This window comes from Alligator mississippiensis, chromosome 2, assembly GCF_030867095.1.
Source record: "Alligator mississippiensis isolate rAllMis1 chromosome 2, rAllMis1, whole genome shotgun sequence".
Classification (NCBI taxonomy): Eukaryota; Metazoa; Chordata; order Crocodylia; family Alligatoridae; genus Alligator; species Alligator mississippiensis.
Genome location: NC_081825.1, coordinates 179833114 through 179860843, shown reverse-complemented (window position 1 = coordinate 179860843; position 27730 = coordinate 179833114). Strand labels below are relative to the sequence as shown.

The window sequence follows — 27730 nt, the reverse complement described above, 5'->3', positions numbered from 1 at the left end:
AGAATCTTGTCTGCCCATCAGAAAAAGGATGTGGTTTGTAAAAAGCTGAGCATTTGGCATGGTTTGCAGCCACCTACAACCATGCAATGAATGGTTGTATCAGTCTGATTATGTGGAGGGAAGGGATGATGGGGTGGGGGAGAATAACCCAGAGGACTGTAGTGAAAAGGCTGCTGGATGTGAAACAAGCATTTGATAAGGTAATCCAGTAAAGAACCTGGCCCAGATCCAATTTCCAGTTGTAGCAGTATTCAAGGCTGGTACAGAGGGTGGTGAATCCCTCCTTGGGAAGTAGACTTGGATTTTTTTCCACCCCTGCATTAGCCCCAGCTCTAAGGGCTGTTCCAGGTTACACATAAAGTGATATGTGTCAAAGTAGGCTGACTGGATCATCACCTAGGGGACACCTCAGAGAGTTTATTATACCAGGGACACAAACTGATTACGCCTGAGGGCTGCTCTAGTATGATTAGATTGCACAGAGGGAATCATAGACTGCAGAAGTGGGGGTGAGGCTAATGGGGCTTAGTCCCTGCCAAACATGGGGCAGCAGTAGGGTCACAAGGCAGCCCAGCACAGATACACATGAGCCCACTGCCTCCAATTGCCCTCCCCCCACTCCCACCAATGGTGTAGAGTAAATTCCTGGGCATTGGTTCAGATTTCACAAAACCACTGGGATGGACATTGGAGGGTCCACAAAGAGGACATGCCTGGGAAAACCTGGACATATGGTAACCCTAGGTATAACATACTGTTTACAGACCCACATAAATCCTCACCCTTGGGGTGGTCCCAGAGCAGAGTAGATGAAAAAGAACATGGTGCTATTGAGAGCTCAGGGCAGCCCTCCTGCCAACATTGTGTGTGGGCACCCTACCCCCAGCACACCCCACAGGAGAACCGTCAGCAGGGGACAGGAGAGCTGGCAAGTGCCAGTCACAGACTCCAGATCTAAATGGAGAAACGAAACCCAGAGCCAGGGCAGGAAACGAAACTCTGCCAAGGGGCCAGTACAAGAGAAGGAGAGAGCTGCAAAGGAGAAAGAAGGCGGGGACCCAGGAGAGGAGGGTGCAGGGCAGTGGTAGCCAACTTTTTGGCAGGTGTGCTGCAAGATAACTGCCACTGCTCTCCCCACCCGTCCAAATGCTGCTCTGATGGAGGCAGAGGAACTGAAGCCTCCATCTGCAAAGAGTAGAAGGTGTTGGGTAGTAGGGCTGTGTGAAATTTCACTGGCTGTTTCGATTTGACACTGTTTTGACTCAATTCGAGCTCGAAACAGCAAAATCAAATCAAAACAAAGGACTGTGAAACAGCTTTGAAACGAAACGAGGCTAGTTGAATGTTTTGAAAGTTTCAAAATGTTTCAAGTTTTGAAACAGCCAGCAGCAAGGTGGTGGGAGACAGGGGAGAACTAAGGCAGTGCTCCCACCAGTAGGTGGGAGCGCAGCCCTGGCTTTCCGGGTCTCTCGCTGCTGGGGTGCAGGAAGCCAATCACAGTGCAGGGGAAGGGAACTGAGCCCAGGCTCAGTTCCCCTCCCAAGTGCTGCAATTGGGCTGGGGAAAGGAACTGAGCCTGATTGCTCAGTTCCACTCCCCAGCCCTACAATTGGGCTGGGGATGGGAAGTCAGCTCAGCTGGGCTAACTTCCTATCCCCCACGCTAGATGAGGCTAAATCATTTCCCCAGCCTGATTGTGGGGCTGGGGCTGGGAAGTCAGCCCAGCTGGGCTGAGTTTGTTTCCTCAGCCCGATGGTTGGGCGAAACATTGAAACAGCATCAAAACAGCCTAACTGTTTTGACGAAGTGAAACAGAACAGCTGTTTCAACTCAAAATGAAATTTGAAACAAAACACTGTTCTGTCCAAACCTCAGAACTGAAGTCAAAACGGAACAGTGCCATTTTGTACAGCCATACTGGGTAGGATGCTGATGCTGCTGTAAAAAGAGGGGTCAGGTGTCATCACTGAGAGCAACTCTCCCCTGGGGCACACAGCAGCTTCTGGAGCCACTTGGACGCAGAGGTGCAGTGGGTGGGGAGGGACACAGGGAAACACAACTTTTGCAAGGGAAACAAGGTCATTTGCTAAGCACTTTTCCACCTTCACAAACCAGGTCTCAACTTGCTGCTTTTTGTATACAGACATATGTTTGCATATATTTTCCCCTCAGACAGCTGCTGCTGGCTCTGTCCTTTACCTTCAGGCTCAGGCAGGTTTTGTCTGGGAATTTTCTTAATGTCTAAAACTCCATGCTGTGAAGTAATATTGGTAGCTAGAGTTGGGTCACAGCTGGCTGGCTCCTCCCCCTACACCTGCATGCTTCCTGGTGAAAGGTGTGATCCTCAGAGCATGAGGAAACTGCACAGCTGCATAGGCAGGCGAGGAGGTGGCATAGGAATGGGGGCTGCCAAAAGAATAAGCATGTCCTTGCTTCTGCAGAGTCCTGCACTCTTTCCATGGCCTCAAGCTGTGGATGGGGTGGAGGGGAAGGGCTGGAGTCCAATGATGCAGGGCAGAGGGAGTTCAAGGGCTATAAGGGTTGGGGTCTGGGACCCACCCTCACTCCCTCTGTAAAATTTCCCTTGGGGATCCTGGCTTGATTCCCAAAGGACTCCAAGAGTGTGGGATGGTCCCTGGGGCAGTAGGTTTCCACCAATGGTACCTGGTTACAAAACAGGGGGACAGCAGAATTCCTGCTCCTCTGGAGTTTCAAGAGCCTCCAGGAATGCTATGAGGCTGCTCCCAGGATGGTTTGCCTGCTTAGTTGACCTGCAGGAGGCCTACCCACCTCCTCCATCTCCACTTCCATGTCCATCCTCCCCCTCCCCCTCTGCCTCCTTCTTCCAAGCCTAGGTGTAGACACCGCTGAATGAAGCAGATCAGCAGTGCCATGATGTGTTACAGCACAGCTGATCCACTTCATTGGGTGAAACACATGCCTCCCCTTGTCCTACCTTTAATGTTGCAGAACAAGGGGCAATGTGATTTCCCTGCTTTCCCCACCCAGCCACATCCACTCCCTGTGATTGCTGAGGACAGGACTGACTGAGCAGCGAAACCAGAGCTTTTCCCTGCCCACTCAGACCCACTCCCCCAAGATCATGGAGGAGCAGAGCTGGCTGGGTGGGGGAAAGCCCTGCTTTCCTTATTCAGACAGCTTCTCCATGATCAGGTGGATGGGTCCAGCTGGGTGGGGAACCCAAACATCCTTGCTTATGGAGAGGCACCCTGAGATTTCCTGAGGTGCCTCTCTAGAAGTGGGGAAAGCAGGCAGATGCCCCTGGAAAGCAAACCGTCCTGGGTGCAGCCTCATAGCACTCCTGGAGGCTCTTGAAGGTCCCTCAAGTCCCTACAGCACCTGCTTAATGGTGGGAGAGTGTGAGCAGCTCAGGCTACTTGTACTCTTCCACCGCAGTGGTAATAGACATCTACTGCAATAAAGTAGCAGAGTCTATAACCATCTTTTGTTGCACCACTGATTTTCCTTTTGTGTGGCATGACAAAGGGTATCAACCTCGATTTGCTCAGCATCTGTGTCGCTATCAAAATGTTTATGGGGGCACAAATGAGGCATTAGGCCACATCTCTTTCCACCCTTGGGTCCCACCTATGTCAGTACTAAACAAGTGCATCATTTGCTTGTCTGTAAAAAGCAGTACCACTCCCAACAGAACAGTAGTACCTAGCTCCTGCAATGAGCATCAAGAAGAGAAGCTGGGTATGCCCAGGAGACAGGCAGCACCAAATTAATAATATTGGGGCCCCAGAATGGCAGAGGAGAGGGCTACAAATAGGCAACCCCACAAAGTACAAAGAAATAACAGTTCACAAGAGAAAAAGGTTTTTTATTGGTACAGGCTTGTCTGTCAAGGAAAGGCATACAATAAACACATCTCTTGAAAGAAACAAAGCAGAGTATTGCAGTGTGGGCATACACAGCACTTTCTCAACAGCAGCAAGCACTCAGAAGGCTTTGGAGACCAGGCACCTGGCATCTGGCATGAGGGAAAGGAGTGGATGGAGCTACCCATCTCCATGGTGCTGGCTCCCCCAGGGAAAAGGCTCTGGGATGCTTCAGGATCTTTCACGCAGGCTGTCTGGAGCCAGGGGCTGAGACTCCAGTTCCAGGACTGCATGGGAGCCATCAGAAGAGCACTGGCCCATTCATTAGCACAGTCACTGCCCACTTCTTCTCCTGGGAATGAAAGGGTGGGGAGGAGGGTGCACAGCGATGAGGTAGGGAAGCTGAAGTTGGGTGAAGACCTCCTGCTGAGCTGAACGCTGAGGTTGGGGGACTCACTTGGCATAGCCCTGGTTCCCAGTGTTGGTGCTCTCATGCCACACTAATGAGAGACAAGCAGGACTCCCGCTGAAAACAGGACGATGAGCACAATGACAAGCAGGATGCTCAGCCCCAGAACTGCCACATTCAGAGATTTGGCAGTCTTGCTGTACTTCTCTGCACCATTGGTATCGCCTGCAAGTTCGCGGTCTCTCACCTGGTAGAGGAGAGGACAAGTTGTAAGGGGAGATTGCTTAATACCAATGGGGGGCACCCACATCTCCTGTGTAAAGGGTTGAGTCTTTGCAGCTCTCAGAGGCCTCCACAGAGTTGTGGGTGTGGGTGGACTCTGAATGTAAGGCTACAGTCCCACATTGGTGGTGGCAAGCAGCAAAAAGAAAAGATGCCTCCCATTGTGGGACTCCATTGCCACACTCAGTCTTGCGCCTCCATTCACAGACCAGGACTCCTCTCACCTCCTCTGTCTGCTGGCCCTGCTCCCCTCATCCTTTCCATTTTTGCAGCCTGCAGGGAGGGATAGGGCCAGTGCTGCTGCCCACCCCCCCCCCCCTGCCCACTCTGTCACTGCTGCCTGCAGGGTTGGGGGGCCAGGGCCAGTGGTGCCGGGGGGGTGGGGACAGAGGCCTGGGGCTGCTCCTCCCACCCCCACCCAGGGGAGCCGGCAAGGACAGAGCCCCCCACCACGCTGCTGCTGCCACCTTCAAGAAGCCCCGTTCTGTGCACTTCCCCGTTCCATCCACTCCATTGCCGCCACCTCCAGGGAGCAGGGCAGCTGGCCTTGCCCCCACCCCCACTTTGTCCCTTTTGTCTGTACCACCAAGGCAGCACTCCACTGCGCTGTCACCTCCTGTCCAAACTCTGTATTTGCACTCTGATTGGTTGTTTCTGTCAGCCAATCAGAGTACGAATAAAACATTATGGACAGACAGACAGACAGATTAAGGCTTAGAATTCTGCCTTTTCCCTAACATTTCATTCATCCCGCAGTGTGCCTGTTCAGTTGCTCTTGTGAAGGCAGAGTTTGAGCCCAAGGGGCACTGACACCAGGTGTGCAGTCATTCCGGTAGCTAAGGAAAGCCAGCCTAGTGGTGACACCAACAGCTGGGCCACAGAAGCCCCCAGTGAGCTCATGATCAGCAAGAATGGCAGAGAGCACAGCTCTCAGTGGTGTCAGAGATTTGTGACTCTTAAGGGCACAAGGGATCATTATGACTTCATATATTAGAAAGGACCATTTAGGCCTGGGTTTGGCAGGAAACTGAGTCTTATCCAGGAACGCATGGGCCAACTACTTGCTGCTGCATCAGATCTTATTCCCCATCCTTGCAAAACTGGGCTCCTTCCAGCACTGATTGCAGCTTACCTACAGGGAAGAGTATGTTCTGATGCTCCTGATAAGTCATGTAGTCCTAACCCTTTGGCCAGGGCAGGATTATTTTCAGCACTATATCCTCTAGCACAGTGATTCTCAACCGGGGTGCTGTAACACCCAGATGGACAACAAGATTTCAAATAGGGATGCATCATGTTAAAAACATTTTGACTTGTTCTGGTTTTTATGAGTTCTTTGCACTGAAAAGTGGCTCTATACTATTTCTGTAGTCAAAGTGAAAACTAAAAGCTGGCTTTTTCCAAAGGGTGCCTGGAATCTAAAAAGATTGAGAAACATTGCTCTAGCACTTTGTTTGGCATGGATAAAGCTTCACTGTCACTACCATTAATTAGCAAATTAAAAAAAAGAAACCATACAATCCAATCCAGGCCTACACAGTTCCAAGCATGTATAAACAATACTGGACCAATAAATGGTAGCCATGAGTTCAGAGCTATCAGGTTTTTTCTGTGGAAGCTCAGGACAGGAATACAGCAGTAGAAATCTGCCTATTCATAGACTGTAAGGCTGGATGGGACCTCAAAAGATCATCGGGTCTAGCCACAGGTGTTTTCAGCGCTTCCAGCAGGGCATGATACTGTACAGCTTCAAGTGATCAAAGAAAATACCATACATGGTTTCATAGCAGAGCTAGGGATACTGCCAGAGGCAAAAGACATTGCTAAAAAGAAGGATGTGCACCCAAATGTTGAAAACAAGGAAATGCAGAAACTCTAGTAGGTCAAATTGAAAAGCATGATAAGGCAAGCCAAAGATTAATTTGAAGAGTACCTTATGAAAAAAAATTAAAAGCAAAAGAAGATTTTTTTAAAATATATCATCAGCAACAAGCTAGATGGAGAGTCTGCGGGACCCTCAGATAGGCTAGGTGTAAAAGATGCATGTGGGAAAAATGCAGCAGTAGTAGAGAAGCTATGTGAATACTTTCCCTTGGTTTTGACTACAGAGGATATTTGGGACACCAGATCAATTCTTCTTAGATAAATCCAAAGAGTTAAATCAAACTGAAGTGGCAATAAAGGTTTGGGAACTGATCACAAAATTAAGCAGTAGCAAGTTACCAAGACTAGATGGCATTCTCCCTAGAGGTTTGGAGAAAGTTAAATGTGCAGTTGTAGAGCTGTTGCTAATAGGATATAACCAATAGCTCCAAAAGCAAAGACGTTTGCACAGCTTATTGCTAATATGTATGTAAAGGTGCTGAAGGGTTTCCTCAGAGCTTGCAAGCTCAATCAGGGTGTTTGCACTTTTGGGACAAGGATTTGCAGCAGGCTGTGTACATAGATGGTATGCATGTGATTGGACAGCTGTAACTCCAGGGTGGGAACCTCGGGAAAACAGGGGAGACTGCTGGGGAGAGGGAAGCTGAATCTGTGCTGAGAAGGGCTGCTTCTAGCACAACTGCTCCTGAGAGGACGACTGGCAGAAGAATTATTGCTGAGTGAGCTGCTACTGAGGGCAGAGGAACTACAAGCCACTGAGTCCCCAGCAGGATCGCCTGGTATCCTTTACTAAAGCAGCAGGGGTTGTGCAAACAGGTTCCCCTCCCAACTCGCAAGTTCCCCGGGTGCAGGGAGTCACTGGGAGGGAGTCAGGGACAGGGGTTGCTAGAGGGGATTCTCTGGGCGAGCTAAAGAAAGCAGGGAATCGTGGCTGTGGGGGAGCTCCAGCAGAGAGCTCAATAATGTACAGCTGAGAAGGCAGACAAGGTTCCTTGAGTGAATTTGATATCTTTTATTAGACCAACCTAAATGGTTGGAGAATAGTTATTAAGCAAGCTTTCGGGTTCAAAAACCCTTCGTCAGGCTACGGAAGCTGCAGCAGCTCTTGGAAGAGCACACACCAACTGCTGCAGCTTCCTTAGCCTGACAAAGGGTTTTTGAACCCGAAAGCTTGCTTAATAACTATTCTCCAACCATTTAGGTTGGTCTAATAAAAGATATCATATTCACCCAAGGAACCTTGTCTGCCTATATCCTTAGACCAACATGGCTACAACCTAAACCCCTGTAGCTGAGAAGGGGCACTCCAGGTGCCAAACACAGAGGAGCTGCCTTGGGAAGTGTCTGGGGAATGGTGTGATTGATTGTAGGCATCCAGGAAAGACCATAAGGGAAGAAACCCTGGTCTCTGGAGCAGTCACATCCGAGGTCCCGACAGGCACCCCCATCTTCTGTCCAGGTGACGGCATTGCCACCCCTCTTCTGAGGCAGAGCGAGCACAGCTCCCCGGGGCTCCACTGCAGCCACTGCACAGTGGGCTACTTTACTGCAGGCAGAGTGATTTTGCGGAGACCTGGCTAAGTGCAGAAACCTGTTATAAGTTGCCTGAGTGTTAAAGTTGATAGCATAATTGCTTTTGTTATATGATAAGTATTTGCTTTATCTGCTGGTATAGATTATTATTGAGCTCATTGAAAATATTTTGTTTTGTTATTTATGGGACGTCAAATTTGTCAATCTCTGTTATTATTGTAAATAATACATTATTGTAAATAGTTATTTAGTGTGTGGTCTGGTGCGGGGAGGACCACAGGAGAGCACTCCCACAAGTGGTGCTCCCAGCCTGTAGACAGGGTAGGGGTAGACCGAAAACTATTGGTACCCCAGGATCCCAAAAATTTGGACGTGGCTGCGGGTAGCACCGCCACCAGGGTTACATGTGGAACTCACTGCCACAGCAGGCTGTCAAGGCAGGTAGCACAACCACCTTCAAAAAGGGAGTAGACACGTTCATGAAAGACAAGTCAGTTGGGAGCTATTAACAAGAACAGTCAGGAATGTCTCCTCTGACAGCCCTAAACTAATGATGGTTGATGCCAGGGGAAGTCTGATGGGAATGGATAACTCGAGCTATCCCTGTTTCATATATTCTCCATCTAAAATATCTGCTGTTTGCCACTGACAGATAGGCCTATTTCTTGTGCAGTGACAGTAAGCCAAAGTCTATCAGGAACTACAAGCTTCCATCAGTGGTACCCAGCAACTGGTGTCTTGGGACAACAAATGACACAGGATCCTGGGCTAGATGGACTCCTTGTCTTACTCACTATGGCATTTCTTAAGTTCTTACATCCTTATGTCCTAATGCCTATATTTTAATAACTACCAGGTATTTGCATATTGAATAGCTGCATAAACTCCTTGAATGCACAGCAGTATCCAGCATCCCTATAACTCTTGGTATCTTAACTGTGCTCAGGTTATCACCATGTTCAGTGTGCAACTCTCTGCCCACTTCGTATTTAACAGGAGGAACAGTGGAAGTGTTCCAGGGGGTTGCAGTGGTGCAGTAGCTCCCACCTTTGATTTCTGCTCTACCCAAAGTTTGATACAGAGGGCATGGCAGGGGCAGCAGCATTTCTGTTGAGACAGCTGTGAGGGAATCACTTGACTTCATGCTAATTATAATCCACCTGATTCCTTCAGCTCTTCATTCCACAGGTGACAATGGCTCCAGCAGTTCTCCTGTCTTTTACCTGCTCCTAATCACGTAGCTCCTATTTCACAGCCCTGGAGACTATTTTCTGTTTACTCAAATGTGGAAACCTTAACTTGGGGAACATCAACTCAAGTATGGAATTAACTTTTTGTGAAGCATTGCACTGTCAACCTGCTCAAGATTACATTTTTTTTTCTGAATCTGAAAGAGATGTAGAGTCTAATGGCAACAGGACTGATGACACAACATTTTTGGATTATTTTTGCCTAGTTTTTTGTGGCTTTTTATATATAATGCTTGGGCAGCGCAGCCTCACCTTGACAGAGAAGGCAAGCACCAGGAAGCTGAGGCAGCAGGGGTGCAGAAGATGGTGCTGAAGAGGGACCAGAGCACGTAGTTGTGGGGTGGCTCCAGGGGGGCTCTGCGCTGCCCTGTAGGCAACACTGTAGCGGGGGTGCTGGCCTGGCCCGGCAGCGGGAGGGGACAGGGCGGGCCAGGCAGTGCTGAGGTGGCCACAGGGGCGCAGCGCAGAGGGGGCCCCTGGGCTGGGTTGTGTACCTCACCCCTGGTTACAGTCCTTGCTCCTTGTCGTCCAGCACATAACAGACACTACCGCAGGCTTCCTTCACAATTCTCAAATTCCCCATGATAGATTTCCTTTTTTCCAAAATGAATTAAAGCTGATGGGGTCTGCTCTCTTGTTTTGTTTGTCTCACAAACCTCGGAACTGATCAAAAAAATTAGCTGGAGTTGAACTAAACTGTGTATCTGAAACTAAAGCTTTTCGTTAATGTGTCCATCCTGGCAACAGAGACATTAAAGACACCATGCGGCTGCTCAAACAATACAAGAAACTGCAGGGGCTTGAGGGGAAAGTCCTATTCAGCCCTACTCCCTCCAAACATTCATTGCCTTTGGATCAAGAATGAGTTGAGGGCCCTTCAGGGCACCCACTAGATATGAAGCTGCCTTTATTCTGATCCAGGAAGGAGCAGCCTGTAGACAGGGATGGCTCCTGTCACCCCCTGGTGAAATGATAGTGTCCAAGGCTCTGTCTACGCTGTAGTCTGGAGGTGTAATTGAAGCAGACCCCAAGTAACTTTAAAGTAGCTAGCTTAGGCACTGGTGCCTTACTTCTGCTGAGCACTTATGCTTACGCAGACTCCTCCCAGCCTGCTGACACTCATCTTGTTATGGCTATGGTGTTACCAGCACCTGAACTGGTAAGTTTATAGCTAGTCCAGGTGCATCTTTGTGGGCTGCAGTCACATCTTTGAGTCCAGTCCTCTGAGGCCAGATCCTCAGCTGGTACACATAGGCACAACCTCACTGACTTCATGGAGCCCAATAGATTTATTACAAGAGAGCATGTGCTTTTTTATTTTAGGTCTCATAAAATATACAGGACAGTGCAACTGATTGGGGGAGGGGTGGATGGTGACCAGCCCTGGCACTAGCCCTAGGCCCCAAATTGGGAAGGGGTGCAGAGAGAGTAGCCCCCACACTGCTGACATGGTTGTCTCCACTACCACTGGCTGGCCAGCTGCAGCTTCTGGACTGAACAGATTCAGTGAAGAGATATAACAAGAGTCTTGAAGGTATGGAGGGTGCAGCTTGTATGTGCCCCGTTTTCTAAAGCAGCAGTTCCCAAACAATGATCCGCAAATCCACAGTAATGGTCTTGGGAACTGCAGTGCTCCCACCACCGTCATTTTTTGATTCCAAGCTTGCTGGTATTGGTGCATGGTGGCCTCCAGCACATTCTGGAGATTGTGAGGGGTCAGCTAGCTCAAAAAAGTTTGGGAAGCACCAATCTAAAACCAGCCCGCTTGCACCCCAAGAAATCCACCTGCTCCCACATCATGGACATGTACACACGGCTCGGTCACTATCGCACGTCATACTATCCGTGGGTTGTGTTGAGGGTCCAGCTGCCAGAAACCTACTGTTTACTCTTAACATCAGGAAGTCCTGCTGGGGGCCAGCAGCCAGCACCACCCAGGCACACCTGTACTTTCTAGCTGCTCCATGTGGTGGCAGCTGAGGAAAGTTTTGCCTGGTGTGGAAGAAATCAAACTTTGCATTGTGTTTGTATCAGAATTGGCAGAGCCATCTAGGTTTATTTAAAGCTATACAAGTGATCACAAGGAGGGTTCTCAAAGGAACTCTGACCTCTACAACTTTACAAGCGTAGTAGACAGCGAGAAAAGATGCAGGGTTCAGACAAAGCAACCTTGAGAGAAACAGAAAGATGTTGATTATTCGTTTGTCACATGTAAGCAGTTTACTTATTCAGAAAAAAAACCTCCACTGTGTTTTGGGAACAGTTATCAGCTTCTGGTTCGGGGGAAAAGAGGAGGTTAACATCTGCACATACAGCTTAATATATCAAGACAAAACAAGGCATGAAGGTTTTTTCTTATCTTAGAACATTTTAAAACACATAGCATCAGCATCTTTTTCTCTCCTCTTTCTTTGTCTCTCCTCTTAGTCAAGTAAGAGGCCTGGTTAAACTTATTTCCACACTGGTGATTTTTCTTAGCCTCTAAATTCTGCTCTGTGGTGTAGTCCTGGCAGCCACAGCTGGGTGGCTCCTCCACCCACCCCCTCCTACTTCCAGGTGAAAGGTGAGATCCCCAGAGCATGAGGAGGTTTCTCAGTGGGCAGGCAAAGAGGGAGCGTTGGGATGAAGGTTGCTGAAAGAACAAACATGGCCTTGCTCTCACAGGGTCCTGCTCTCCTTTCATGGCCCCAAATTGAAGATGGGGTATAGGGGAAGGGCTGGAGTCCAATGATGCTGCAGGGCAGAGGGAGCACACAGGGGCTAAAAGGGTTGGGATCTCGGACCCACCCCCATTCCCTCTGCAAAGCTTCCCTGGGGAATTTTGGCACCTCCTGCAGGACTCCCAAAGTGTGGGATGGTCCCTGGAGCAGCAGGTTTCCACCAGTGATGCCTGGTTACAAAGCAGAGGAAGGAACAGCAGAATTGCTGCTTCTCTGGGGCTTCAAGAGCCTCCAAGAATGCTATAAGGCTGCACCTGGGACGGTTTGCACATATAGCTGCCCTGCAGGAGGCCTCCTCTTCCTTCTCCATTCTCCACCTCCCCCTGATCCCACTCCTCTTAGCTCCCACCTATGTCCCTGTCACACAAGTATTTAATTTGCTTGGCTGTAAATGAAATAACAGTCCCAGTGGATTGAAGGAGCTGTAGCTCTTGAGATCAGCATTAAGAGGAGAACTTCAGTATACCCAGGAGACAGGCAGCAATGAATTAGCAATGGACTATCAGCCCTGAGGGGCAGGACAGAGGCAGCTGAGAACAGGCAACCTCACATAGTACAAAAAATAACAGTTCACAAGAGAGACTAGAAAAGGCCTTTTATTAACAGAGGCTTACAGAGGACTAAAAAAACAAATCTCTTGAGAGAAACAAATCTGGGTACCACAATGTGGAGATGCTCATCTCTTTCTCAAGGCAGCAAGCTCTCAGAAGGCTCTGGAGCAGGGGTGGACCCTTATTTCAGCTGGAGGGTCGCTTAATGATTTCTGGTGAGCTGTTGAGGGCCACAAGGGTACACCCGCTCCTTGACAGGAGCCCCGCCCCCTGGTCAACATTTTGGGACCAGTAGTCCCGCCCCTAACTCCTGACCTTTGTCATCAGAAGTCCCTCTCCTTGCCCCCAGAAGCACTCCTTTTGGGAAGGGGTTTTGCCATCTTGGAACTGCTCAGGCATGTGGCAGGTGAAGCCCCCCAGCAGCACACAGTCCCAGAAAGCCCCAGGACTGCATGTGGCCAGGCCTCCGGCTCCACTGCATGGGGCTCACATGCCTGAACCCTGTGCTGCCAGGGGGAGCTAGGGGCGAGGAAGCTAGTGGTGCACGTCATGGGGCTTGGCTGGGGTGGCAGGTAGAGGAGCCAAGCCGGCCCAGATCCATAGCACAGAGCTCTCCACTGTTCCCCATGACCTGCGCATAGCAGTGAGTGCCAATGGGCTGTCAGCTCCATCATGTGGGGTTACCTCTGCAGGCGTGCACCTCAAGTGGAGAACCCAGGACCTACACAAGAGCCCTGCATGATGGAGCCAAGTGGACCACGCTCCTCCTGCCCCAACCTGAGCCCCTGCCAGCCCTGGCCCTGGGGCACCAGTGCAGACCCCATGCTCCTGTCCAGCTTCTGCTTTACTCCTACACGCCATCACCACTTCCCCGCCTGCCGTGCCCACTGTCACCACCACTTCCCTTGTCCCCAGGTGCTGCCACTGCCTCCCTTCCCTTGCCGCTTTCCTAAATTCCTCCCCACCCACCAACCCACTGCTGTTGCTACTTCCTTTTCCCCCTTACTCACCACTGCTGTTTCCCTGCCTGTGGGGCCAGGGTGGAAGTGCAGTCTATGCTGCTCCCATGGGAGTGAGTGGGGTTCAGCACCATGTGAGCACAGCAGGGGCAGCCCGGGACCCTGCCGGATATAGTGAATTGGTAGGCACCCACCTGCAGGCTACATGAAATTATGAAATTGCCTGGTGGGCTGGATCTGGCCTGTGGGCCATATTTTGCCTGCCCCTGTTCTGGAGACTAGGCAATCAGAGGTAAAGGAGTGGCTGGAGACATACATCTCCATGGCACTGGCTCCACCAGGGAAAGGGACTTTCAGGCAGGCTCTTTCAGGAGATGGGGGCTGGGACTCCAGTTCCAGAAGTGCACTGGAGTCATCAGGTGAGCATTGGTCCCTTCATTAACACAGCCAGTGTCCACCTCCTTTCCTGGGAATGCAACAGCAGAAAGGAGGGTGAATGGCAGTGTTGTGAAGAAGGTGCTGGGTACAGACCTTCTGTTGAGCCGAACCCGGTGGGGGGCGGGACTTACTTGCTGTAGCCCTGGGTGTTCTGGATCCATGGTCCTAGGAAGATGCCCGTGTGTCCCATTGCAAACAGGATGATAAGCACAATAGTAAGCAGGATACTCAGGCCCAAAACTTCCATGTTCAGGGATTTGGCAGTCCTACCATAGCTGCCTGCACCACTGTTGTCACCCATAACTTTGCTATCTCTTGCGTGGTGGAGTAGATGATAAGGAGTTAGGGGAGATTGTTCACTTCTGTGACATCCACCCTGAGCCTCGCCTCTCACAGCCCCAGCACAGGCAGAACCTGACCCCCTGCTTTTGCTCAACCACCAAGATACACGTCTCAGCCTCAGTTATGTCAGACATTTGTACCTTAATATTTAGAAAGGACCATTTAGACCTCAGTTTGGCAGGAAGCTGAGTTTTATCTGGGAGCACGTGGCCCAACTACTTGTTCCTGTTTCAGATCATACTCCTCATTCTCTCAGAACTGGACTCCTTCCAGTACTGATGACTAGGCCTGTGTGAGTAGGCAGCTATTCAATCCAGCTTCGGATCCAGCAGCTTTGGATGCCAGGGATCTGATCCAGAGCTCTGGATCGGTTTCCCGCTTTGATCCGGCCGAAGCAGCTCTGAAGCTTTGGAGCCGCCTCGGAGATCCAGCCATAGGGTATAATGGGGAATCAATGAAATATCTATAACTTTGTTGTTTTTTGTCTGATTTGGATGACACTTGCAGGGATGGTAGCCTCTGCTGAGAGCAGAAATCCTGACAAGTTTCAAGAAGATCAGTGCAGGGGTTTGGGGGGAACTGCACCCCAGATTCTTGAAAGCAAAACTCATGTCACGTGTATGTGTTACACCACAGGGAGGTCAAAACTGCAGAGGTGGTAGCCCCTGGTGAGGCCACAAAGCCTGCCAAGTTTCAAGGAGATTGGTGCAGCCTCCTGCTCTGTTGCCTGCATACTGGACTTGTTTTTCTGAGACATTGGGAAGCTGTTAGGTTCTGAAAAGGTGGCTGGCAAATTTTGGGGGCTGTTATATAGGCATGTCTTGAATGAAACATTTTGAAAATTCTACATACTCATAACCAAGGATCCTGGTTTTCTCTGATTTAAAAAAAATCCCCAATTTTTGGTTAAAAAAAAGTAACCCCAAATCCACATTTTTCCATGATTAAAATGAAACACTACTAATATATATATATATATATATAGTAGTGTTTCATTTTAATATCAGAAAAATGTGGATTTGGGGTTATTTTTTTAACTGAATATTGGGGTTTTTTTCCAATCAGAGAAAATCAGGATCCCTGCTCAGAACTGTGAAGGTGTCAACTATGTCTCAGAACTGGCAGTCAGGGCGATCTGATCAAGCACCATTTACGAACAAAGCAATGGTGATAGGAGTAGCCTGGCTCAAATCGGCCCACATTATCTGTACGGATAGATTGATATGGTCCCACTGTCCATCATACTTGAGTGTCTGCAGCTAACAGCTCTGCCTACAAGCAAAAATTCCCCTACACTCACTGTGCCACTGAATCAAGCACTCAGCTGAGCTGGGGCTCGTAGGGTACTGTGTCTTTCACTGCCAAAACCCCAACTTTGTTCCCAATAAACAACTGAATAATATCTGGGGGATGGGGGGCAGGAAGAGGTTGTCCAGAACTCGATATAACAGGTTAGGGGAGAAGAGTGGGGCACCGGAGGCTGCAATGCTCAAGCAGCAATACAATGTAGCATGGATGTTAATGAAGCCCCATTCTAAAACTGGGTGGAGGCTGAGTACAGACATTTGTTGAGAAAGGACTTGGTGGTTCTGGTGTCTTGATGCCTGTTTGAGGTCTTCAGGTGTTAATGGTAGCTATTGAGACATAATGCTGTCCAACACACACCCCTGTTTTGAACTTGGGCTAGTGCAGGGCAGGCCACTTTTCAGGGGAGATGTTTCTTTCAAACCTGGGTTATTGCAGGGCATGGCTGATTTATGGGGAAATGTTTTTTTCAACTTTGGGTTCTTGCTGGGCACGGCCTGTTTACTTGGGAAGATGCTTTTTTCTAAACCTGGGTACTTGCAGATCAGGCCTGTTTTCTGGGGAAATCCGTCCTTCAGACCTGTAGAATTGCAGGGCCGGCCTCTTTGCTGGGGAGATGGCTGTTTCCAAAAAAGGGTTATTGCAGGGAAAGGCTTTTTTTCTATGGAGATCCTCTCAGGTGTGCCTATTCACTAATCTGGTAAAAGACAATATCTTACCCCCAGGGTGCATAAGCAGGTTTCTAAACTCCATATTTCAGTTCCAAGTGGACGGGCGGTACATCACCTTCCCCACACCCACCACGGCAAAAGGCAAAGGCTCTGTTGTGCCAACACCCGGGGCATGGACACCTGAGTGGGGTAATCATTGACATATATACAGGAGGTCACTTTCAATGCTAATTGATTGTATTCAGTCCCCTTTTCTATTCAGAGCGCTCCCCACTCCTCTGCCCACCATGAACCTTGGTGGTGCTGTGCATACTGGCAAACAACCTGGCCTTGTGGAAGCTGGACAGAATGAGCGAGGAGGGCCAAATGGAGATTCCAGACAAAATGAGTGAGGAGGACAACATGGAGATTTTGGATGAAATGGGTGAGAAGGACAAAATGGAGTTGAGTTTCTCTTGGATTTACTGAATAGCATAGAAGTCCAGCTAATGATCACAATGTATGCTGTGTTAATGCTTGTGTAACAGGGGTGGTACGCAGAAAGATACGCAGTCTCCAAATGAGGGGATGGTCAGTGGGTGCAGGTGTGCTGTGGGAGGCATGGCCTCTAGGGCTGTGCGAAACAGCACTGTTTCGTTTTGATGTCTGTTTCACCGTTTTGACAGGACAGTTTAGTTTCGAGTTTTATTCAGTTTCAAAGCACTGTTCTGTTTCGTTTAGTCGAAACTGTTTTGACGTTTTACCCATAGGCTATAATGGAGTATCACAATTATAGACTCATATAGACTGGGTAAATACTCACTGGCATTGGCAACACAGGGAGTGCATGCAGGTGCACGTGCAACCCCTGAGATTGGCTGTGCCCCCCCTGAGAGAAGCGCCAGCGGCACTTCCTTTCTGGTTTTGCAACCAGCACTTCTGCAGCCACCCCCTTCCCCCCCCCCCCCCCCGGTTGGCAACCAGCACTGCTGGTGTCCCCCCAGTATTAGGAGGCACCAATCACCCATGCTTACTGGGGAGAAATGCAGAGATAACATTTGTGGATAGAATAAATGACTGATTTCTAGAAAGACTAGTTCTGAATCTGAACCCACAAGAGAAGCAGCAATTCCAGATCAAATCCTAAGCAACACACAGGATCTGATTTAAGAAGTAAGTGGCTCTGTAACAGTGGTCATAAGACAGTTAAATTCAACAACTCAGTAGGAGTAGTAAGCTAAAGAAAGAAAAATCCAACACACCGATATTTAACTTTAAAAAGGGGAACTGTACAAAAAGAGGATGTTAGCTTGACAGACATTTAAGGGAGCACCAAAGAAGGTAAAAGCCTGAGAACTGTTTAAAAACATCATATCAGATCCTCACCAAAAGTGTAAGCCACAAATCAAAAAGGGTACCAAGTGGTCACAAAAAATACCCTGAATGGTTTCATTACAGCAGAGTTAGGGACACTATCGGAAGCAAAATACATCATTGAAAAAGAAGGATGTGCGCCCAAATGATGAAAATAAGGAGATGCAGAAATTCTGGCAAGTCAAACATAAATACATAATAAGGCAAGCCAAAGATGAATTTAAAGAGTATCATGTAAAAGAGGTTAAAAGCAAAAAGAAGATTTAAAAAATATATATAATATTAGCAACAAGCTAGAATGACAGTCTGAAGGACCATTAGATAGGCGAAGTGTAAGAGATGCACTTGGGGAAGATACAGCCATAGCAGAGAAGCTATGTAAATTCTTTCCATTGGTTTTGACTACAGAGGATATTTGGAACATCAGATCAGTTCTTCTTAGATAAATACAAAGAGCTAGATCAAACTGAAGTGGCAATAAAGAAGGTTTGTGAACTGATCAAAAAATTAAGCAGTAGCAAGTTACCAAGACTAGATGCCATTCACTCTAGAGTTCTGGAGCAAGTCAAAGGTGCATTTGCAGAGCTGTTGGCAATAGGATATAACCAACAGCTCCAAATAGCCTCTTTAAAGCAAAGAGGAAGCACTTTTTTGCACAGCTTGCTGCATTGGTGACACATAGGGGGCGTACAGGGGTGCACATGCACCCCCTGAGAGTGCTGGTCCACTCCCTGACCGGCTGCACTCCCCGCTTAGGCGATGGGCGGGGGGGACAGGTGACAGCACCGATGCCTACCCTGTGAGCGCTAACTGGGGAGTGGGAGTGCCGGATGTAGGCCGTGAACGCTTCTAGAAGCACTGTGGCCACTTCTGGGTGTGCCATTGCCACTTTATGGAACAGTGTGATTGTTCACTGGGCAGTAAGTTTTGCCAGGAGGTGAGATTGGCTGTGGGGGATTGTCGCTGACTGGTCACTGGGGGGGCATGTGCCCCCCTGACTAAGGTGGCACCAGTCGTCCATGCATGTGCACTCCCTGAGTGTGGCGGTGCATCCCCCCTGAGAAAAGGCGCCGCTGACACTGCTGGCGGTGTCTGTGGGCTGTCTGTAATCGCTGCTGGCCGCCACCAATGCTGGTCAGCACTCGCTGCTGCGGCATTCACCACTGGTCGGCACTGCCCTACCCCCGCACCCCACCTCCGCCAACAGTGCTGAGGCCGCCTGCGGAAACTCCCCACTTGCTGCTGCATTGCTCCTGCCACTGACAGCACTGCCACCACCTGCAGGGGCTCGCTGTTCCCCAACAGCCTCCGGGGGCTTGTAGCATTCATGGCTTGTTGCTAACACGTGGAACTCACTGCCACAGCAGGCTGTCAAGGCAGGTAGCACACCCACCTTCAAAAAGGGAGTAGACGCATTCATGAAGGACAAGTCAGTTGGTAGCTATTAACAGCAGTCAGGAATGTCTCCTCTGACAGCCCTAAACCAGTGATGGTTGATGCCAGGGGGACTCTGATGGGGATGGATCACTCCAGCTACCCCTCCTTCATACACTCTACATTTAAAGCATCTACTGCAGTGGTAACCAACCAGTTGGGTCGATTGGGCAGCCCCTGACAGTTGATCTCAGTATAGGGGGGCTAGCTCCCCCACACTGAGATTGACTGTTAGAGGCTTCATGATTGGGAGCAGCCGGGATGCAGTCTGGGAGTGGCAGGACACAGGAGTAGCAGGATGCACGTGGCTGAACTGATCTGCACCCCCTGCCATAGGGGTCCAACAGGGTGAGTAGGATGGTGAGTGGGAAGATCCCCCTCCACATCCCCTGCCACCGGGTGAGCGGGGCCCCAGGTGGCTTGCCCAGGTGCACGGGGGTGGGGGTTGCCATTGCATACACCCTGGCAGAGCCCCAGGGGGCACATGCCCCCCCAAGCTGTGCACAGGGCAAGGCGGCTGCTGCTGCATGCTGCTTTTTGTGCCTGAAGCCTGACTGCAGCTTGGAGCTTGGGGTGCAAAGCCCAGGACTCAAGCCCAGTGTGCAGTGGCAGCTGCCTTGCTCCATGCATGTATCGGGGGGCACGTGCCCCCCAGGCCTCTGCTGGGGTTTGTGCAGTGGTGGGAGGCCCTCCATGTGCCTGGATGAGCTGCCCAGACTCCGACCCTCCCCTGGCCTGCCCGGGCCCCACCCATCCCTGCCCCTGCCCCTGCCCCACTCCCTCCCTCACCACAGGAGCCTTGTTTCCTTCCCCCACACCCCCAACTGACCTGCTGGGCAAGGGGGTGTGGGGGGAGGAAGGGTGGGTGGGGCTGGAGCAGGTGGCCGGGAGCTGGGCTATGCCTGGCCGGGGGCTGAGCTGTAGGTAGGGGTCCCACAGAAGGGGGAGGACCTATATGTGCAGGGAGGAAGGTGCTGAGGAAGAAGCGCAGGCAGTGGGAGCCGGGGTCTGCAGGCTGCAGGCGAGGGCTGTGGGGCTCTGGGAGGGCTCATAGCACTCGTCCCAGTCAGGCTGTGGGGCTACCAGCCCCTGAGCTAGTACATGAATAGTCCATACAGCTACATGGGCTGCAGCTGCAGCTCTGGATTCAAGCCTCAGAGGCCAGCTCCTCCACTGGTAGAAACTAGCCTGGCCCTGCCGTCTTCATGGAGCTGGGTGGAATTACCGCCACCAAGGATATGCCCTCTTTGTTTTAACTCTGATCAGTACCCAGGTTTTACAATCTGAAAAAATCCAGGGCCTCACCAATGCACATCAGGGTTTTCATAACTAAGCAGCTGCATTCATTTTGCCTTTCTTTAGACAGATCACGTAAATCCATGTGTCCCTGGAGACAATAGGCATGTGGTCTTTGTGGTACGAAACGTGAGTCATTCAGCCTTCTTCCTCGGTGCTGGGGTTAGTATTCAGTCAGGGTACAAAGAAGGGATTTTAAAACCTTCTGTTTCCCTGAAATATCTCCTGGACTGCAACAACGAATCCTGATTGTCTCATCTAATATCACAGATTTTGACATCATGTCTGGCAAATCTTTCTTTCTGTCTCTTTGTCTTTTCATAGAAGCTAATTTTTTCCAGATTATTCATGTCATCCTATCCAAAGTTGAAACTTGTTATTTTCTGAGGCCCGAGCAGAGATTAAAAAAGGGGGATGTAATGACTCTCCTCCTCTCCTCTGTTCAACCGATAATGTTGCCTCTTTCTGTTCAGCTGGGCTAAGAGAGGCCTTAGCATGTTTATCTGTTCCTTCTTACTCTTGACCACCATTTCCTTCCTTTTCAAGCAGAAATTCCCTACCTTCAACATTTAGACATCTCCAACCAAAGACACCTTCACTTGCTTCATGTACTGCCCCTTTCAAGCAGCATAGCGCTCACAACTCCCACATAGGACCAAGTACGGGGCTTGGGAAATGTGTTCCAGATCACAGGGAATCAACATGAGGAAGCACAGGTGATGAGCGTAGTACATAGGGCAGACTTCCATCTGAAGCGGCAAATACTGGCCAGAGGACTGCAGAAACAGTGAAGAGAGGTGAGAGGGGTGGGAACTGGCGGGGAGAGGGTCAGGAGCACTATAAAAAGGGTCATTATGGGGTAGTGGTACAGCCCTGAAGAGAGCTGGAGTCAGGAACAGAAAACTGTTATTTCAGCATGCTTTGCTCAAAGCCACAGGTTAGATAAGAACCTCTGCATCCTCTGGGAGCAATTATAGAAACAGAAATATTTTTCATCGGTAGAAACACTTGTAGCTGTGGTTAGTCTGTAGGAAGTCACTGTCCTCGAACCAAAGAGATTTACTGCACTCTTTCCCCCACAAAGTCAGTTTGCCTTGGCATGAGAAACCCCAGAAGGAAGGAGCTTAGAGCTTAGCAGGGCAAACCCCAAGAAAGTAAGTGCCTCCCCAGGTGACACATCTTGATCCCAGGGATGTCCAGTGGTTCTCAGCCTTTCTAGACATGAAATGTGCCTTGTTTGACTAAGGGCACTCCTTAAACAATGCCAGCTCTTAGTTTTCACTTGTTTTCTGACTACAGAAAAATAATAGAGCAGGTCTTTTATCGCAAAGAATTCAGAAAGACCACGATACAGGTAAGAATGTTTCTGACGCTGTGGATTTCTGTTTGAAATCTGGGTTTATCTTGTGAATCATGCTTGTGCACTGAACAGTAATAACATTGTGTGGCACCCTGGAAAGGGTCTCAAGGCACCCGAGGGGGCCATGACACCCTGGTTGAGAATCACTGGACTAGATGTGATTACAGCAGAGCAAACCAAGCCATGCCAAATATGTGAGAGAAGGGGAGCCATAGGCCCCTGCTAACTGCTTTCTGGGGCAGATCCCTGGCTGATACAAATTACCTTACTTCCTTGGACCTCCCCAACACCCAGAGTTCTCTTTATCAGTTTTCCTCCTCTCTGGTCCTCTTCTGTTCCTCTCTTTTTGCCTTTCCCTCTTCTTTCTTTTCTTACTATTCTTTTCTTATTATTCTATTCTTTATTCTTACCAGGTAGACATGATGGTCACAAACAGACTGCTTCTCCCCTGTGTACAAGGTCTGTTGCCTGGTCCTAAAATCAGAGGATTTGTGGAAGGGATACCTAGTGCACATATGCAGAGATTTGGGTTCATAACTATCTCTGTATGGGCAGGAAACTGATTTCTGAGCTTTGGCTATGTGTACTGAGATGACTTCACAACTACATCTGGTCTGAGCTGAAATAAGTAATATAATTGTGTACTCAATATACAGATCGTGATGTCTGCAAGTGTTCTGGTCTTCTGAGAATGGGGCTGCACCATTCAGGCCTGGCATGCCATGCAGTTCACAGTCTTTACCAATATTCATCAAAGGACATGTCATGCCTGGCTCACCACCCATGCAAAAGCCAATCATTCTGTAGCTATTAACAAGTAAAGGAAATGACCTATGTACTCTGTGACTAGCTACCCCTAAAGTCTGCTTGTGAGCCAGGGATCTGGCCCAGAAAGCAGTTAGCAGGGGTCTATGGCTCCCCTTCTCTCACATATTTGGCATGGCTTGATTTGCTCTGCTGTAATCACATCTAGTCCAGTGATTCTCAACCAGGGTGCCATGGCCCCCTCGGGTGCCTTGAGACCCTTTTCAGGGTGCCACACAATGTTATTACTGTTCAGTGCACAAGCATGATTCACAAGATAAACCCAGATTTCAAACAGAAATCCACAGCGTCAAAAACATTCTGACCTGTGTCGTGGTCTTTCTGAATTCTTTGCAATAAAAGACCTGCTTTATTATTTTTCTGTAGTCAGAAAACAAATGAAAATTAAGAGCTGGCATTGTTTAAGGAGTGCCCTGAGTCTAAAGAGGCACGTTTCATACCTAGAAAGGCTGAGAACCACTGACCTAGCCTCACTAAAGCAATGGGCATTTTGCCCTTGGACATCCCTGGGATCAAGATGTGTCACCTGGGGAGGCACTTACTTTCTTGGGGTTTGCCCTGCTAAGCTCTAAGCTCCTTCCTTCTGGGGTTTCTCATGCCAAGGCAAACTGACTTTGTGGGGGAAAGAGTGCAGTAAATCTCTTTGGTTCGAGGACAGTGACTTCCTACAGACTAACCACAGCTACAAGTGTTTCTACCAATGAAAAATATTTCTGTTTCTATAATTGCTCCCAGAGGATGCAGAGGTTCTTATCTAACCTGTGGCTTTGAGCAAAGCATGCTGAAATAACAGTTTTCTGTTCCTGACTCCAGCTCTCTTCAGGGCTGTACCACTACCCCATAATGACCCTTTTTATAGTGCTCCTGACCCTCTCCCCGCCAGTTCCCACCCCTCTCACCTCTCTTCACTGTTTCTGCAGTCCTCTGGCCAGTATTTGCCGCTTCAGATGGAAGTCTGCCCTATGTACTACGCTCATCACCTGTGCTTCCTCACGTTGATTCCCTGTGATCTGGAACACATTTCCCAGGTCCCGTACTTGGTCCTATGTGGGAGTTGTGAGAGCTATGCCGTTTGAAAGGGGCAATACATGAAGCAAGTGAAGGTGTCTTTGGTTGGAGATGTCTAAATGTTGAAGGTAGGGAATTTCTGCTTGCAAGGGAAAGAAATGGTGGTCAAGAGTAAAACATGAGTTTTGCTTTCAGGATTTTGGGATGCAGTTTCTCCAAACCCCCTGCACCTATCTCCCTGAAAAGTGGCAGGCTTTTTGGCCTCAGCAGGGGCTAGCATTCCTGTAGTTTTGACCCTGCTGTGGCTTAACACACACACAACGCAAGTTTGGCTCTCAAGAATTTGGGGTGCAGTTTCTCCAAACCTCCTGCACCTGTCTTCTTGAAACTTGGCACGCTTTATGCCCTCAGAAGGGGCTACCATTTCTGCAAGTTTCCTCAAATTCTGGCCAGAAATGGCAAAATTATAGGCTATTTCAACCTTCCCCATTATAGCCTATGGGCAAAACGTTGAAACAGCATCGAAACAAAACTGTTGGTGAAATTTTGCACAGCCCTACTTATTTGCCCCTGGAATAGAGAGTACACTTATTAAATATTCAGATGGCTCCAAGGTGGGTTAGGTTGCAAGCACTTTAGGATCATATGATCATAGGAAAGTAGAGCTAGAAGGGCTCCTCACAAGGTCCTCTAATGTAGTCCCCTGCTCAAGGCAGGATCAGCCCTGACTAAACTATTCGAGCCAAAGGTCTGTCTAACTTGCTTCTGAAAGTTTCCAAGGATGGATATTCCACAGCTCCTCTAGGTACCCTGGTCCAATGCCTGACCTCCCTCACATGTGGACTGGAATCAGAATTCAAAAACACTTGACAAACTGGAGAATGGGTGTGAAATAGCTACAAAGCAATTCAATAAGGACAAGTGCAAAGTACTAAATGTAGATAGGAATAATCAATTGCACAAATGTGAGATGGTGAACAAGTGGCTAGGTAGCAGGTTTTGAGGAAGGATCTAGGGCAGGAATTATCGATCTATGGCCCATGGTCTAGTTGAGACCCACAAAGAGGTTGGATCTGGCCCAGGACGGTCCAGCCTAGTCCAGGGGAAGCACAGAGGGTTGGGTAGTAGCATATAGCTGCACAGAGCCACCCATCCTTTCCACAGCAACCTCCTCCACAGCCCTCCCTACTGCTCTGTCTTGCCTGTGCTTATGGTTGCTACAGAGGGCCTGGGTAATCTGAAGGGAGGGAAATGAAAGTTGCTGGAGCGCTGGGGTTGGGAGGCTGGGGGAGGGAAGGATAGAGTGACCAACTTTTCTAAAATGCAGAAACAGGACACATGTCTGTCCCACCCCCCCTTACCACCACAGGCAGTATAGCTGGAGCAGAGCCAAGAGGAACAGATGGGGAGTGAGGGAGGATACAGGCTGCTCACTGCAGGGCTCAGGGCTCCCTGCCCTACTGCCTTCCCCCCAGGGGCCTCTGTGGGACAGCAGCCGGGACCCGGTGCAGGAGGGTGGAGAGGCTCAATGCTGCCATTACCTGGAGCCTCACGCCAGCCAAGCTGCAATGGCAAGCTGCTCCCTGCCTGCCCAGCAGGGCAAGGGGCACAACTCCATACTGCCGCCAGCTCCACTGCTGCCAGGTGGGCAGGGGGCACTGTGCCGTAGCAATACAGTTGGCGCAGGGCTCCTGGTGATGGCAGCACCGAGCCTCCCCACCCTGCTCTGCCTTCCTGCACTAGGTCCTGCCCACTGGGCCACAGAGGCTCCTGTGGGGAGGGCAGCAGGGCGGGGAGCCCTGAACCCTCAGCAGGTAGCCTGCATCCACTCTGCATGGAAATCTGGTGGGGCATGTGCCCCACCCATATCCCCCCTCCATTAGAGTGGGTGCAGTGATGGGGAGCTAGACCCCCTACTAGCCCCGAAGATGAGCCACCTGTGGCTCCATCCTGCTCCCTGGCCAGGCCCCAAGGCCACGCATATTTGCCCCAGCCCTGGGCCCCATACCTTGCCCTGGCTGGGCAGTGCTCCCAGGCCCAGCCACCAACCCTGCCTCACTCCCTCCCTCACCATGGGAGCCTCAATCTGCACCCCACCCCTCACATCACCTATGTCTCCTCTCTTCCTCACAGACTTACCTGCAGGCAGTTGAGGGAGGTACTGTCCGCTGCTGCCTGGCTATATTGCCAGCCATGCAGGCTCCCCCTAGCCCCAAGCAGCCCCATGCAGACTGGGACTCTGCCAGCCTGCAAGGGTAAACCCATGGTTTCCCACGGTTCTGTGGGGTGAATGGAAAACTCTGATCCCTGCACATACTGGGATGATAGTTGCTATGGTTTCCTTGTGTTGAGGGGAATCCAGGACAAATGCTGTCCCGGAGTTATTCAGCTCAGGATAGCGACTTGATGTTTAAATTTTGGGATTGTCCCATCTAGCTAAGGACAGGTGGTTACCCTAGGGAAGGAAGAGATTTGCAGGGTTGCTGGGTAACAAGCTTGGGCCCAGGGTGGCAAAATGCCTTTTGGTTTATAACAGATCACAAACTAAATATGAGTCAACAATGTCACTATTGCACAAAAAAAAGAAAAAGGCAAACAGGATACTGGGATGTGTAAATGGAAGTGTCATACATACAATCTATGAAGTAAGGCCTCATCTGGAGTATTGTGCCCAGTTTCAAGCAGCACACATCAAGGATCATGAGAGCTGCCTAGAGAGGGAGCAAGTGATTCAGTAGGGGTATGAAACAGGGAGCCAGAGGCTCCTGCTACTTTAGAGAAGAGCTGCTGCAGGTGGATTCACAGGCAGGTGCAGGCAGCTAAACATGGGCTAGCTGCTGGAGAGTAGGCAGCCGGGGATGGGTAGGGTTGCAAGTGCCTACTGCAAAGCTAGTTGCATGACAATAGGGCAGAGCCCAGGGCGGGCAGGAGGGGAATAACTGCAGTTTAGCCAGGGGAATAGCAGTTAACTGCTCATTAAGGGTGCTTGTACACGCAATGGGGACTTAATTTGGTTTAGTTCTCCCTAAATTGAAAGGGTGGGTTTTTAAAAACACACCAATTCCACTGCTTCAATTTAGGAAAAATTAAATGGAACTAAACCCCATGGCAAGTACATAAAGGTGGGGGCCCAATCCTTACCTGCCTCTCCTGCAGTGGGGGGAGCTGCCAGTGGGGGATGAGCAGTCCCTGAGCTGCATGGGGGCCTGGTGCTTCCTTCCACGGCTGCAGGGGGGGCAGTACTTCCCTCCACGGTGGCATCAGTACCCCCCAGGCAGCACCTGCCTGCTGGCACCCAGCCTGGGCAGTCCCAGGGGGTGCCACAACTGTGGAGGGAAACACCTGCCCCACAGCAGCCACAGATGGAAGCAGCTCAGGTAGGCAGGCAGGCTCTGAGAGAAAAAAAAAAAAAGATCAGGCTTCTCCCTGCTTTTTTTTTCTTCAGTTGAGCCTGCCTGCCTGGACCGGCTGCTGCAGCTGAGTGTGCTGGAGACGGGAGAAGGCAACAGGGACAGTGCATGGGGGGTGCTGGAAGCCCACCAAGCCCCAAGCATGTCAGCTTCCAGCCCCCCGGGTAACAAACTAAAACACCTCAGAGGTATTTTATCGTGCTACATTACAAAGTCATGTAAAGCAGAATACACTGCCCAGCGTGCAAACAGCAACACCATTAAACCGAAATATCCCACCGAGCATGCAAACAGCAATGCCATTAAAGTGGTGCAAAAGGGCATTTAAGCAGCTTTAAAGGCTAATTTTGTGGCATGTACAAAGTCTCTAAGTGGAGAGGGCACACCTCTGGCTGGAAGAGGAGGAGCTCAGGGGATATTAACCTGGATTCCTGAGGCAGAGGGGCCAGCATGGACCTGAGCTCTGCAAGGAGGAGAGCTTCTGCCAGCTCAGGCTGGCAAGGAGAGGAAGCTGCAGGTCAGGTACTCCCAGGAACTGAGAGAACCAGTGAATGAGGAGATGGCTTTGACAGCAGTATGATGACCCAGAGGGGACCTTGAGTATTTTAAGTTTGAAGCAGTTGCTTGCATTTCTGTTTTAGCCATGGGTGACTGGTACCTCCTGAGTCTGGGGGAGGGCGATCCCCCAGCTGCTGATTGCTGAGCTAGTGGCAAAGCCAGCAAAACCAGAAGCTCACTTCCATTTTTGCAGCTGGCGCTTCCAGGGGGGGTGTGGCTGATCTCAGGGGGTGCACGTGTACCCCCTATGCATCACCAATGGTTAGCTTTAAACTGGAGGACTGGATGGTAGCTGTA

The 27730-nt window shown here is 49.9% G+C and overlaps 1 protein-coding gene and 2 long non-coding RNA genes across 6 annotated transcripts in view; 2 read left to right on the top strand and 1 right to left on the bottom strand.

Moving 5' to 3' along the window:
* The window catches only part of LOC109282617 (uncharacterized), a 79716-nt gene that overhangs the window by 46580 nt on the left and 5406 nt on the right, over window positions 1–27730 (top strand). For 2 of the 4 annotated variants that reach the window (XR_002089649.2, XR_002089648.2), the window contains exon 2: window positions 16452–16613. The exons of the other annotated variants lie outside the window; for them this stretch is intronic. This is a non-coding gene — a long non-coding RNA (uncharacterized LOC109282617). The remainder of the gene's footprint in view (window positions 1–16451; window positions 16614–27730) is intronic. 4 annotated transcript variants of the gene reach the window in all.
* The window catches only part of LOC109282619 (syncytin-A-like), a 61250-nt gene continuing 37381 nt past the window's right edge, over window positions 3862–27730 (bottom strand). Inside the window, exon 3 of the transcript XR_002089655.2 lies at window positions 3862–4501. The gene's annotated coding sequence lies outside the window, so the exon portion shown is untranslated. The remainder of the gene's footprint in view (window positions 4502–27730) is intronic.
* LOC132248669 (uncharacterized) lies at window positions 5483–9835 on the top strand. The gene is made up of 2 exons (XR_009459985.1): window positions 5483–7199; window positions 9273–9835. It is a non-coding gene; the product is annotated as an uncharacterized LOC132248669 (long non-coding RNA).